The sequence below is a fragment of the Helianthus annuus genome, chromosome 15, assembly GCF_002127325.2.
Source record: "Helianthus annuus cultivar XRQ/B chromosome 15, HanXRQr2.0-SUNRISE, whole genome shotgun sequence".
Classification (NCBI taxonomy): Eukaryota; Viridiplantae; Streptophyta; class Magnoliopsida; order Asterales; family Asteraceae; genus Helianthus; species Helianthus annuus.
The window spans coordinates 64,009,619-64,021,928 of NC_035447.2; the positions used below are offsets into that span (position 1 = coordinate 64,009,619).

Consider the following 12,310-nt stretch of genomic DNA (forward strand, 5'->3'; position numbering starts at 1 on the left):
CTTAGATATTTACTTCAAACACGTCTAGACCTTGCTTACTCAGTCGAGATAGTTAGCCCATACATACAGAGAAGTTACGCGGCCACGATTAAACAAATACTCTGATATTTTAAGTGAACCGTGAGCCATGGTATACGATATCCATGAAAGACATCAAGCGAGTTAAGTGGTTATAGTGACAGTAGCTGCAACATCGACAATGATGGTAGGAGTACGACGAGGCATGTATTATATTATGGTTTAGTACCGATTATGTGGTGTTCACCGGAAACATAGTATAGTAGCCTTGTCTTCAGGGATGCTGAATATATTAAAACTAGTTAAGCGGCTTGCCAAGCAATTTGGCTAAGGGTGATATTAAAAGTTGGTAATACATCCGCAATTGCTTTGGTAAAAAAATCCGGTCTTTCACAACAGAAGCAAACATATCAAGTCCCGAATTCATTTAATGCGTGAATGTGTTGACAATGAAGAAGTGGTTGTGGAACATATATGTGGCAACGAGCAAAGAACCGATATATTAATGAAAGCACTTGCGAAGATAAAGTTCAAAGAAATGCGAGATCTACTCGGTGTTGAAGACCTCCCTTATATAACTCAGAAATTCGGGGGTGAATGTTGGGGAATCCCAAGTTATATGGCCTTGGTGTGTAGCCGTGTAGGGCAAGGCAGGCAAGACCGTATTCTAATTGTGATAAGAACTGTGGTATTAAATTTTCTATACCCGTCCGGTGGACGGATTTTTTAATGTCATAAGAATATAAATGTTTTTTTTCTTTGCACCAACAGGTAACAATTTTATCATATTCCCATTAAATTGCAGCACCATTGAAATTTACTCTACAGCTCAAAACAAACACAAATATGAATTAAACTGGAAGAATGTAAATACGTTCAGACAATAAGATCAAATTTACGCCAATAACGATTTTACCTGATCAGAACTGCACAATTATTATTTAAATCGGCAACATCACCGTCAATTACTTTAAAATCCAATTAAAAAGGAGACACCCGAGACTGTAAACTCCAATTAGGATGGTTCAGATGCAATCAATTGTAGCACCTGATAATCCAGGAAAGAACTCAACAAACCTAGAAGCCGCTAATTGCCTCGCCTTAATACTTGAACTTCTTGCAGCCTCCATAGAACTCTTGTGATATTCCACATATATTCTACACACTGACATCAACAAAAATTAACACCACAAAGATATGTGATGAAACAATGGTTAACCGGGCAGGGTTAACCCACTGGTCTCGTCAAGAAGGGTTAATCCCTTCCTCTCGAGGATCGCTGGCTGGATCGTCCGCCTGTTGATTTCCTGCACAAGGAAACAAACCGTGACTCGTAACAAGGAGGATGGGGTGGGGGTGCTCCTTGTTACCACTCTCCGGCGTGAGAATCAGTAATTTGCTTGGGAAGCAAAGTGTGATAGTAGTAGTAGTGAGAGAGTTGTGAAGAGATACCTCAAACCTGGTTTGGGGTTGGTATTTATAGCCGAGGAGTGAAGGAGGAGTTGAAGGCACGGACTGAGTCACGTCCTACTGCAGTGTGTCAGTCCGTTGCTTACGTATGGCCTAACAGGCGGCTGCTAGTGGTGTCACTTGCTCTGTGTTGTCAGTCCCACTTTCCTAGTGGGCAGGATGCGGTGCGGGCCGCATTGCTGCCTGCGGTAACCTTTGATGTTCCCGCGCTCTATGCTTTGACAAAGACATATGCGGGATGCGGTGCCAAGCCGCATCGCCGTCTGTGGTGACTGTTGCTGTTCCCCAGATCTCTTGTCATGACGAAAATGTCCATATGATGCGGTGCCAGCCGCATCGCTATGCACGTCCGCTTTTATACACAAGGTAAGGCTTCTTCTTATCCTTTGACTGATTGGATTCGAAGGATGCGTCCGCGTGGACGCAGTTCTTTGCTGGTGGGGGTTTTTTGATAAGGGTAATGGTCGCTCGCGATCAGGTGGCGCGAGGTTTAGGACCATACCCCTTCAAGTCCCCCCAGTCTAGTGTTGCTGCCTCGTGCAAGTTGCATGTGGGAGGAGCACTGGACTATGGTGTCTAGAAGGTAGTTTCCAGCCTGGAGAAAATTCTAGGCCATGTAGATGACATTCGTTTTTCGTAAATCAAGCTGGAGATCTGGTAGAGTCATGTGACGTCTCTTCCGTACCGGTGAGCAAGTTTAGTCTGATGCGAAATTCTCAGCCGTTTGGGTAGCGGGCTACCTTTATCTGATGTCATCAGGTTGGTTGCCACCTGTTGGTGAGATTTCCTGGCATGTGCTGAAATGAAAGGACGTTTGCACTGCCCGAGGTCATAAATGCACTGTAGCAGGAGTGTAAACGTCTCCTTTGTCAGGCGTGCAGCCACGCGCGCGTGGTAACCGTCAGCGGAACCGTCGCTGAACACGTGGCGTCGCGTAATTCGTCCTTTTTGAACGTGATGATTCAGTTATCCCTCCGCATTTATTGCGATGAGTATATAAGGGGAAACCGTTTGTGGTTTCCCTTCACTTGTTTCAAAATTTCAAAAATTTCCCGGTGAGAGAGAGAAAGTTCCTTTGTCTTCTCCGATCAAGTGTTTGAAGTTTCCGGTGAGGTTTCCAAGTTTTTCGAGAACTCGCTGTCTACTTTCTGTTTTCAATAGTGTTATGGCTGAACCATCGAATCCTCATAATGTGGAGGGTGAAAACCCTGAACAACAGTCATTGGCGGCGGCTGATGAAGATGAAGATGATGGTGGTGCACCTGGTGGTGGCCTACCGGTATTAAAGTGGTCGAAGGCTCATTTTGAGACCTTGATGACCAGTATCCAAATGCCCAAAGAGTTTGGGGATATATATACCCATAGGAGGGTGATACTGGTGCCGATGCCAAGGGCGGATCTTAGTGGACTAGTGGCAGGGCCATGGCCCTGGCAAGTTTTTCGGCCGTAGTGCTAATTTTCTGTATTTCGATCGAAATTTTGTATATATACTATGTTCGGCTCTGGCAAGTTTTTCGGCCGTAGTGCTAATTTTAGTACCCGTGTCTTTCGGTCCTGGCAGGTTCAACGGGCAAGATCCGCCACTGGCCGATGCTCCGGCGGGATGTCTCACACTGTGGGCCGAGTTCTTCTATGATGGCAACCTCTGACTGCCATTAACGGTTTTTGTTGCCGAAGTTTTGGAGTTCTATCAGATTCACATCTCCCAACTGAGTCCGTTCGGGATGTTTCAGATCAGGAATTTTGAGTACACCTTCCGTGCTCTTGGTTTAGAGGTTTCTGTTGAAAATTCCCGGCGGTTCTACCAGCTGACGGTGAACACCGGGTTCTTTTCGTTTAATCAACGGTACGGGAGTACCAAGCTGATGACCCCTCCCAAGGGTGTTACGAAGTGGAAGACGAAGTTCTTCTATGTTAAAGCTGTCGCGGTGGCCGCGAAGATGACTTTTCGAAATGTGAATGAGACCATTCTTGCGGAAGATATTGCTCTTCCTACCGCAAAGACGGTGGATTGGTTTCCCAGGCTGAGACCTATTGAACTCAAAAAACTGGACAATAATGAGCTATGGGTGCTGCGGATGATGCTGACCAGGCCGGATCGGAAGGCAAGGACCGTTGTGCGGGAAAAAAGTGGTGGTAAGTGCCTTCTGTTTTGTGTGGTTTTTCTTATTCCCTTGTATGTTACTGAAATGCAAATGTATCATCAGAGGATGCTGCCCTATGGATGATGTTTGATCCGGACTTCAAGGGCAAGGTTGAGTTACTTCCGTGCAGGGAACGTGAAGGCTTTAACCTGGAGATAGTTGGCAACTTTCGCGTTCCTACGCGTGACGTGTTGAATGCACCCCTACCGCAAGGCAAAGGTATAATCCATAACCTTCGTAACTGCTTTGTAAAGAAGTTCCCCTGGTGATTTGATGCTTGATTGTGTAAACGCAGGTAATCTTGGGGCTTTGGGAAAGTTTGAAGCGAAAACTGTCCCCAAGAAACATGCGGAGAAGAAGCATGTGGAGAAACCCGCGCGAGGTCGCGGTAAGAAAAACCTTGGGGGTTCTGTTGCCCCTCCTTTGGGATCGCAGGTGGCAGGTATCTCTCGTTCTTGTTACCGCAGATATACCGATTACGTGGTAGTATCTGACACCCTTGAGGGTTTGGGTGTTCCAGGTGGTGGTGCGGCTGCAGGTGGGACCTCTGCGGGTTCCAAACCTGCTGGTGAGAAAAAGAGGAAACCAGAAGAGAAAGATGCTGCTTCTGGTGAGAAAAAAACGTCGGAGGATACAGACCAAAAGGTCAACTGGTGCGACGCAAAAGAAACCTGCGGCCACTTCTGGTAAGTGATTTATAACCTTTGTGAGTATTTGTATTTGCAACTTGTATTTGATGGTAATTGCTTCTTTGTTTTCAGGAACGCGAGGAGAAGATTACTCCTCTTTTTTTGATGTTCCTTCTTCTCCCCCGCAGGACACAGCTGCGGATGCGGGGGTTAATAAAGAATTTGCCAGTCCTTTTGTCAAGGTGGTGAGTGAGCCCTCTGTGCGGGTAGAGGATACTGTGGAGAAAACTGTGGCTCAGATTTTTGACACTGTTGATTCCTCTGATAATCTGATTACCCCAAATGATACTGATGATCTGAATCTGAGGTTTTCTGATGTTGGAAAACAAAAGTCTGATGCTGAACAGCACAAGTCTCCTGCCACCGAGAAGGTTTCTGGTTCCGCTTCTAGGGGTGCGGGCTATGAAGGGCCTCCTATTCAGCCTGGAGAGACTGAATTGGAGTACTACTACCGCACCTATACGGAGGACCGGGCTGTGAATTATCATTGCCCCCTGTGGAGTGTTATGCTGGGGGATGATATTTCAAATAATCCTTCCTTCTGCAAGGAGATTTTGGGTGGCGTGGGCACCCCGTTCGAAGATACCCGAGCCTGCGCTTTGCCGTGTGAGCTCCGGATCAACCAACTCTCTTCCATGCCTGTGGGGAGTTCCATAATGGCGAATGCCATTATGGAGGACTACCAGGCATTGGGCCGCAGGGAGGAGGAAGCTGCGCGGTTGCGGGCCGAGGCGGAAAAGTTAGTGAAAGCTGCTCGCGAGGGTGTGGAGCAGCTTGAAAAGGATAAGGCTGCCTTTCAGAAGCATAAGCAGACCGAGGAGTGGGCTGCAACTTCTGAGCTTAAACAGGTTCGTACTCTTGCCAAGTTACTTTCTGATGAGCGCAAGAGTTGGAAAGAACCCTTTCTAATGAGCGCAAGACATGGAAAGAATCTTGGGCCAAACAGAATGAAAACCTGTTTCGTGTTCGTTAGGAGTTGGCCAATGTCAAGGCAGTGAATGCTGCTTTGGTTAAAGAGAAGGTCACGGCCGAGGCGGCCATTGGTCAGGCCAGGGAGGCGGAGGCCCAGGCTGCAAAGGCTCTTGAAGAAGCCAAAGAGGCGGGGGCCCGTGCTGCAAAGGCTCTTGAAGAGGCCAAGGAGAGGGAGGGCCGCACCTCTAAGGCTCTTGAAGAAGCGAATGCTGATCGTACCCGTTTAAACCAGACCGTTGGGAGCCTCAAGGTATGAGTTGCCTTTGCTTTTTGGATTTGTAGACTTCTTTCATAAATGCTTATCTTTATATGCCTGTGTTCCTTGTTTTCGAAAGGCTGAAGTGCAGAATCACAAGGCCATGCTTGCGGAGGTTACTACCCGCGCGACTGAAGCTGAAAGGCGGGCGAGCGAGGCTGCTGAGGCTAGAGATAGCCTTACTTCTTCATTCAATCAGCTTGAAAACGACCGTGAGTGGATGCGGTGTCACGGTATTGGGCATGTAAGTATCTGATGCCTCTGCTTTTATTTGGATTTGCATGTGATAACCTTATTGCCTGTGCGTTGCAGATTGTTAAGGTTATCCTGGATGCGCCTGAGACTGCAACTGGTATAGACCAGATTAAGCAGCGTGCCCGGGATGCTGGTTTTAAAGCTGGTTATAACCGATGCATCAGTCATATGAACATTCTGGCTCAAGGCGAATACACCGATGAACGGTCTGGGTTCCGTGGTGTGAATACTGAATCGCTTCTTGACGCGAACCTTGCATCGTTCTATGATATGTCTATTTCTGCCCTTGAGAAGCTTGACGAATGCTTGGATGCGGAAGACTATGTAGACCGTTTACGGATGTTGTATGATGTTGCTGAAGAATCGGAAGAGGAAAAGGCTGCTGGTGACGGCAAAGATGGCGCGGGTACCAGTGGTACAAAGTAGGACTAGGCTGGCCTGCGTGCCCTTTTTTGTTTTCCTCTATGTAAATGTTAGAACTTTATGTAAATCCATTGTACACCGCATGGGTGTAAGAATTTTTTGAATATAAAGTTCAATTGTTTTTGCTCAATTTGTACAAGTGTTTTTACTTCTTGCATGTTTGAACGTGTGTATGCAGAATTCTATCCGTTGCAAACGCGGTTGAGTATACTCTATACCTTTGTCGTATGAGTATTAGTCAATTCCCGTGTTTGTCCCGTTAGGGTTCAGGAATTGTGAAGGTTTTGTAAAAACCGTATGTGTGTATCCGGCCGGATAGACACTTAATGTTTTGCCTTCGCTGGCCTATTACAATATTTGTGTGTGGTCACCACTTTGTATGGGTATCGCGAATGAAGATTTTGCCAATCTGTTTTTGCAGATACCGCAAAGTGGAACACGCATTTGTAATAGAAGTGATAAACAATATTGAATTGAATTGCTCATTTATTTATTTGCAAATGGCCTGTGGCCCGATAGGTTACATGGAAAATGTAAAAACATAGCTTACATGTAGCAGCGTCGAAGCTGTTGTGCATTCCATGTGCGTGCGATAGGCTCGCCTTCTAGCGTTTGCAACTTGTATGCGCCTTTGCCCAGGACCTCTTGGATGAGGTAGGGTCCTTCCCACTTGGGGGCAAGTTTCCCTGGGCGTTCAGCGTTAGATGCTTCGTTATCGCGAAGGACGTAGTCTCCTGGGTTGAAAGTACAAACGCGGACGCGCGAATTGTAGTACTTTTCAAGCTTGGATTTGTACTTGGCCTCGTTGATGGCAGTGTTTTCACGCCTTTCTTCCCCCCAAGTCAAGCCTGCGTGCCTCATTGTTGGCTATTTTGTTGATAGCCAACATTCGAGGTGAGGGGAGACCTACTTCCGTGGGAATCACCGCTTCCGAGCTGTAGACCAGGCTGAAGGGTGTCTCACCGTTGCTCGTTTTGGGCTTGTTCTGTGAGCCCATAAGATGCTTGGGAGTTCATCAACCCAGCCGCGTCTGGCTGTTCCCAACCTTGCTTTGATGCCTTCGACTAGACTTTTATTGATACTCTCAACTTGACCATTTCCTTGCGGATGCGCCACTGAGGAGAATACGTGTTCAATGTGTAGTTCCTCTAGCCATTTTTGGAATTCGTCGGCAGCAAAGTTGGTACCGTTGTCAGTAACGATGCACATCGGTAGACCGAAACAGCAGATGATATGTTCCCAAATAAATTTCCTCGTTATCATAGCGGTCGTTGAGGCGAGTGGTTTTGCCTCCACCCATTTTGTGAAGTAATCCACGGCCACTATGATAAATTTCACCGCACCCGGTGCATCTGGAAATGGTCCCACCACGTCAATTGCCCGTTTTTGGAAAGGCCATGCGGTGGTAACCGGGATCAAGTTATTCTTGGGGCGCAAGGTCTTGGGAGCATGTCGCTGGCAGTTGAAGCACTTGCGCAAGACTTTGACTGCATCCATGTGCATGCCGGGCCAGTAATACCCAGCATTCATAATCTTGGCCACTACCATGCATGGACCTGCGTGTATGCCACATATTCCCTCATGTATCTCTCTGAGAAGGTATGTAGCATCTTGTCGATCGACGCAGTATAAGAGTGGGCCTAGGTATGATTTACGGTATAGGATACCGTCTCCCATTTGATAATGGCACGCTTTGTATTGCAGCTTACGTGCCTCTGACTTGCTTTCGGGAGTAACACCTGATTGCAAGTATGCGATGATTGGTGTCATCCAGGATGTTGTTCCGTACTGGATGACATTGACTTGGCGCAAGGGTACTGAGGGATTTTGCAGAATCTCAATGCGTATCTCCTTTGCCAGGTGTTGGAAGCTGGTGGATGCGAGTTTTGACAGTGCATCCGCGGATTTGTTTTCACTTCTATTGATATGGCGGATATTGAAAGAAGTGAATTTTGATTTTAGTTGCAAGGCTTGCTCGAGGTAGAGGATCATGATATCCCCTTTTGCGGCATAGTCACCGTGCACCTGTCCTGCAACTAACAAGGAGTCGACATATGCTTCCAGATGTTGTACGCCTAGCTTGACTTCCAGACGTAGCCCTGCCAATAGAGCCTCGTATTCTGCCTCGTTATTTGTGCTTTTGAAATCGAGGCGGATTGCATAGGTAAGCTCTTGGCCATCGGGGCTGACGAGTCGCAGACCCGCGGCTGCACTTTACTCCTTGGATGCACCATCGGTATATAGTGCCCAGGTTTCTGAAGAGGATGGTGGTGGTGCAGGGTGTTGTTCTTCTTCGCATTCTTGGATGCGATTTGCCGGTACTTCGGCAACGAAGTCAGCTAGAACTTGGCCTTTGATTGCTATAAGGTCCGCTTTTCCATAAAAATAATGGTTTACTTAAAAATAAATAAACTAAAGACATTAAAACACCAAATTTGATACATAATGAAATTCTTACAAAAATTGGGCATGACCCGTTCGTACAACGAACGTGCCCCCTGATTTTAACACAATAAACTAACGACAATCTACGACCCATTTCAACTTTAAACTTCCTAAAACGAAGACAACAAGTTTTCAGTGTATGACTTCTAACAAGATCAAACAAAGTAACAAGACATGGACCCAAAAAGTGTGCATATAAACTAGCGGAAGCGCTTGGTATAATAAGGCATGAACACGTGCTCGCTCCATATCTGCAAATCGCCTAAAGTGGAGTTTTACCTACATTAACAATCAAATTTTAAAAGGTTTGTTATCACACTAGTTAAATCATAATCCTTTCGTTTTAGCCCCATCCATACAAAAACATTCAGCCTTTTACGCATTCGACTACCCAAATAGTTGGGTTAGGCATAAACACTCTCATTGAGAGTTAAGCATATACATTCGACCCGTTTAATTGGGTTTGGCATAAACACTCTCATTGAGAGTTAAGCATACACATTCGACCCGTTTAATTGGGTTTGGCATAAACACTCTCATTGAGAGTTAAGCATACACATTCGACCCGTTTAATTGGGTTTGGCATAAACACTCTCATTGAGAGTTAAGCATACACATTCGACCCGTTTAATTGGGTTTGGCATAAACACTCTCATTGAGAGTTAAGCATACACATTCGACCCGTTTAATTGGGTTTGGCATAAACACTCTCATTGAGAGTTAAGCATACACGTTCGACCCGTTTAATTGGGTTATTTACTTTCAACATTACTCTTCGTTCTGTCCGCATAACGGATTAAGCTTTCAACATTCATTATGGCATTCGAAACTACCCGTTCAAACGGATGGCATTCATCTCTACTTGACACGATTTAATTTAAATCGGTCAAAATGTATAGCTTAACACAACTTTCGTTAGCATACCCAAATCCACAAGGATTTGTTATTTACTTGCCATTTTACCACGATTGTCATACAAGGATAGTTCTACATCAAGTTAAGTAAAAAGAGAATTTAACAAAGATCTGTATGCAACGGAACATACCTCGGTCTTGCGTGCCTTCCGTTTTCCTAGTGCTTGTACCTTCTTCCTTCACGCCTACATTACAACGTTCATTCATTTATTTAGTTCATCTACTTCATTCTACCATTTTTCCAAGTTACTCATAAATTTAGTTCTTAAGCATTTCATCAAACATTTGGTAGGCATCATAATTAAGGTATGAGGTACAAGTCTCTAAAGCACATTTTTACTAGTTCATCATCACCCAACATTCATATTTATTCTAATTTTGCATAACTAATTCCTCCTTCATCAATTTATCTAACATTCAAGCATTACAAACTAGATCATATATACATCAAGATAACATACAATCACCATCATTATGATCTTCATAATCATAACACAATTTCACAAAGTGGGTTTTCACTACAATCTTTCATGCAACCTAAAATCACACATGATTCTTGTTCTAGGAGGCAATTCTAACTCAAATTTCCCATATATGGTACAAGAAATCGAGATTGGTTGAACCCCTCATTCTATAATTCGTGATTTCAGAAAATTAAGCTTACCACTTCAATAATCGAGTTTAGATGAGTGTAAATCGAAGTTCATGCATTGGATTATCCTTGAATTTCCTCTTCAATTTGCTGAATTTGGAGAACAAGGGTTTCACCTTGTTCTCCTTCTGCTTGATCGATCTAACCCCACGCACAGGATGTGTGTTTGTGGGTTTACCCACTATAAATCCTTATTTATTAGAACTTTACACATTACCCCCTTATAAGTTGTTAAGTATTTAATTCAAGCATTATTTCAAATTTTTAACTTATTTCTTATCATAACCCATCAACTAGGTTACTTTTTTTTGTTCATTTTTATTTATTTTAATTGGTAACCGGTTTTTGGGGCGTTACAAGTCTACCCCCCTTAAAGGAGGTTTCGTCCCCGAAACCTTTCTCATTCCAACTAGACCACTTCTACTCTTACTTTTTCATCTATTCATTCACGATGCTTAATACAATATAGACGCATTCGGGATCTTGGCAAAAGTTTTTTATTCATGCATAAACGTATTTGTACGCATTGTCCCTCCGTTCTTAAATCAAGTAAATTACTTTCATAATCACCTATAAGTCAGAATCTGATCCAGGGCTCTTATTAGTGTCGTTTTCAGTTTATAATGCCAGTTTCTAGCATACATCATCACTAGCGATTCGTTCATTGGAATTTATTCCAATGTATACTATTGGTCGTACAAGCTTATGCTTACGGTTTGTTTCTATCTTTCTTTCTAAATAAGTGACATATTCATACATTTACTAATATAAATAAATCGATTTATTTTATTCCGCACACGAATCATGCACGACATAATTCATTATTGTAATTATAAGCAACCCCATCATTCCATTACTAACGTTCTTCCAATTACTTTCTTGCTCATATGAGGGCTTAGCACAACTTTATACGTATACTATAGACATTTAATGACTTAGTGGTACTAATACAAAACTTCCCACTTCCTAATTACTTTTTCATACTTAATACGAGTATAAGGCATCATTCTACGGTTACGACCGTCACTTGAACTAATTACAGGTTTGAGTTTTAGCCTTGCATTTAATCATTCGCACACTTTATTATCAGCTCCTTGCATGAACTACTTACGATAACAACTAGGTATGTTGTGTACGAGCACCATACTAACGTTTAACCAATTCAACTCAAACTTTAGTTTAAGGCCTTTAATTCTCCCTCTTAATGTCATTCATACTTTCTCACGCTGACCAATACAGGTCGATCGCTGTATAGCATACCACAATCATTCTACCATTCATTTGTTCACATTTACGAATAAACCTACGGATCCTTAAGCATTAACTAAGAAATAAACATTTTACTAACCTCGCTTTCAACGTATAAGTCGGTTATCCGTGTGCCGGATCGATCCGCTTCTTTATATGTACCTTCCATGCTAGAATTTGTCTCGTTTATTCATGAAATATGCTCTCACTCGTGGGCATCCTCCCACTAGCTTCAATACTATTATTTCACTAAGAGTTCCATCATATTTATCTATAAATAATTAATTAGCGCATAGCCTTTCATAATTGTGTCCTACAGGGTGTTTGTTCGCCTATTGTATCTTTCAAAATTTTCTTACGTACATGCTAAACATATCATACATTCCATTTCTTACATACAATTCTTTCTTTTTATTGGTTATTTCTCCAACTTTCGCAGTTTGACCTTTCAAGGTCAGACTAACACCCCCTTACCTATTGTGGTCGCATCGAGGTACATGTTCGTACCTTATACTTACATAATTGCAAGGGCTTCATTTATTTCGTTCGACTTTTCAAAAGTCTAATTGTAAATGCATTCTTACATATGGGTATCAGTTATCTTATTTTGACACATCATTCTCTAGTCGAGCCCTAAGATCCTATTAAAAATATAATCTTTTATACGTACATGGCGCGGGTCAAAACCCTTGACTCGTTATTTATACTTTGCGACGGCAATGCTTTCCAAACTGTGACAAAGCATGCCCATACATTATGCTCACCTATAAGTAATAAACTTGACAAACCGAACATTGAATACCGGGTTCAAATAGCGATCGTCC

The 12,310-nt window shown here is 43.5% G+C and overlaps 1 long non-coding RNA gene across 1 annotated transcript; it reads right to left on the reverse strand.

Annotated features, from left to right (window-relative positions):
- Positions 1-8,646: 8,646 nt before the first annotated feature.
- LOC110909695 lies at positions 8,647-10,374 on the reverse strand. Its single transcript, XR_002575546.2, has 3 exons — positions 10,251-10,374; positions 9,718-9,771; positions 8,647-8,951 (listed from the first exon to the last, which is right to left on the reverse strand). It is a non-coding gene; the product is annotated as an uncharacterized LOC110909695 (long non-coding RNA).
- Between the last annotated feature and the right edge of the window lie 1,936 nt (positions 10,375-12,310).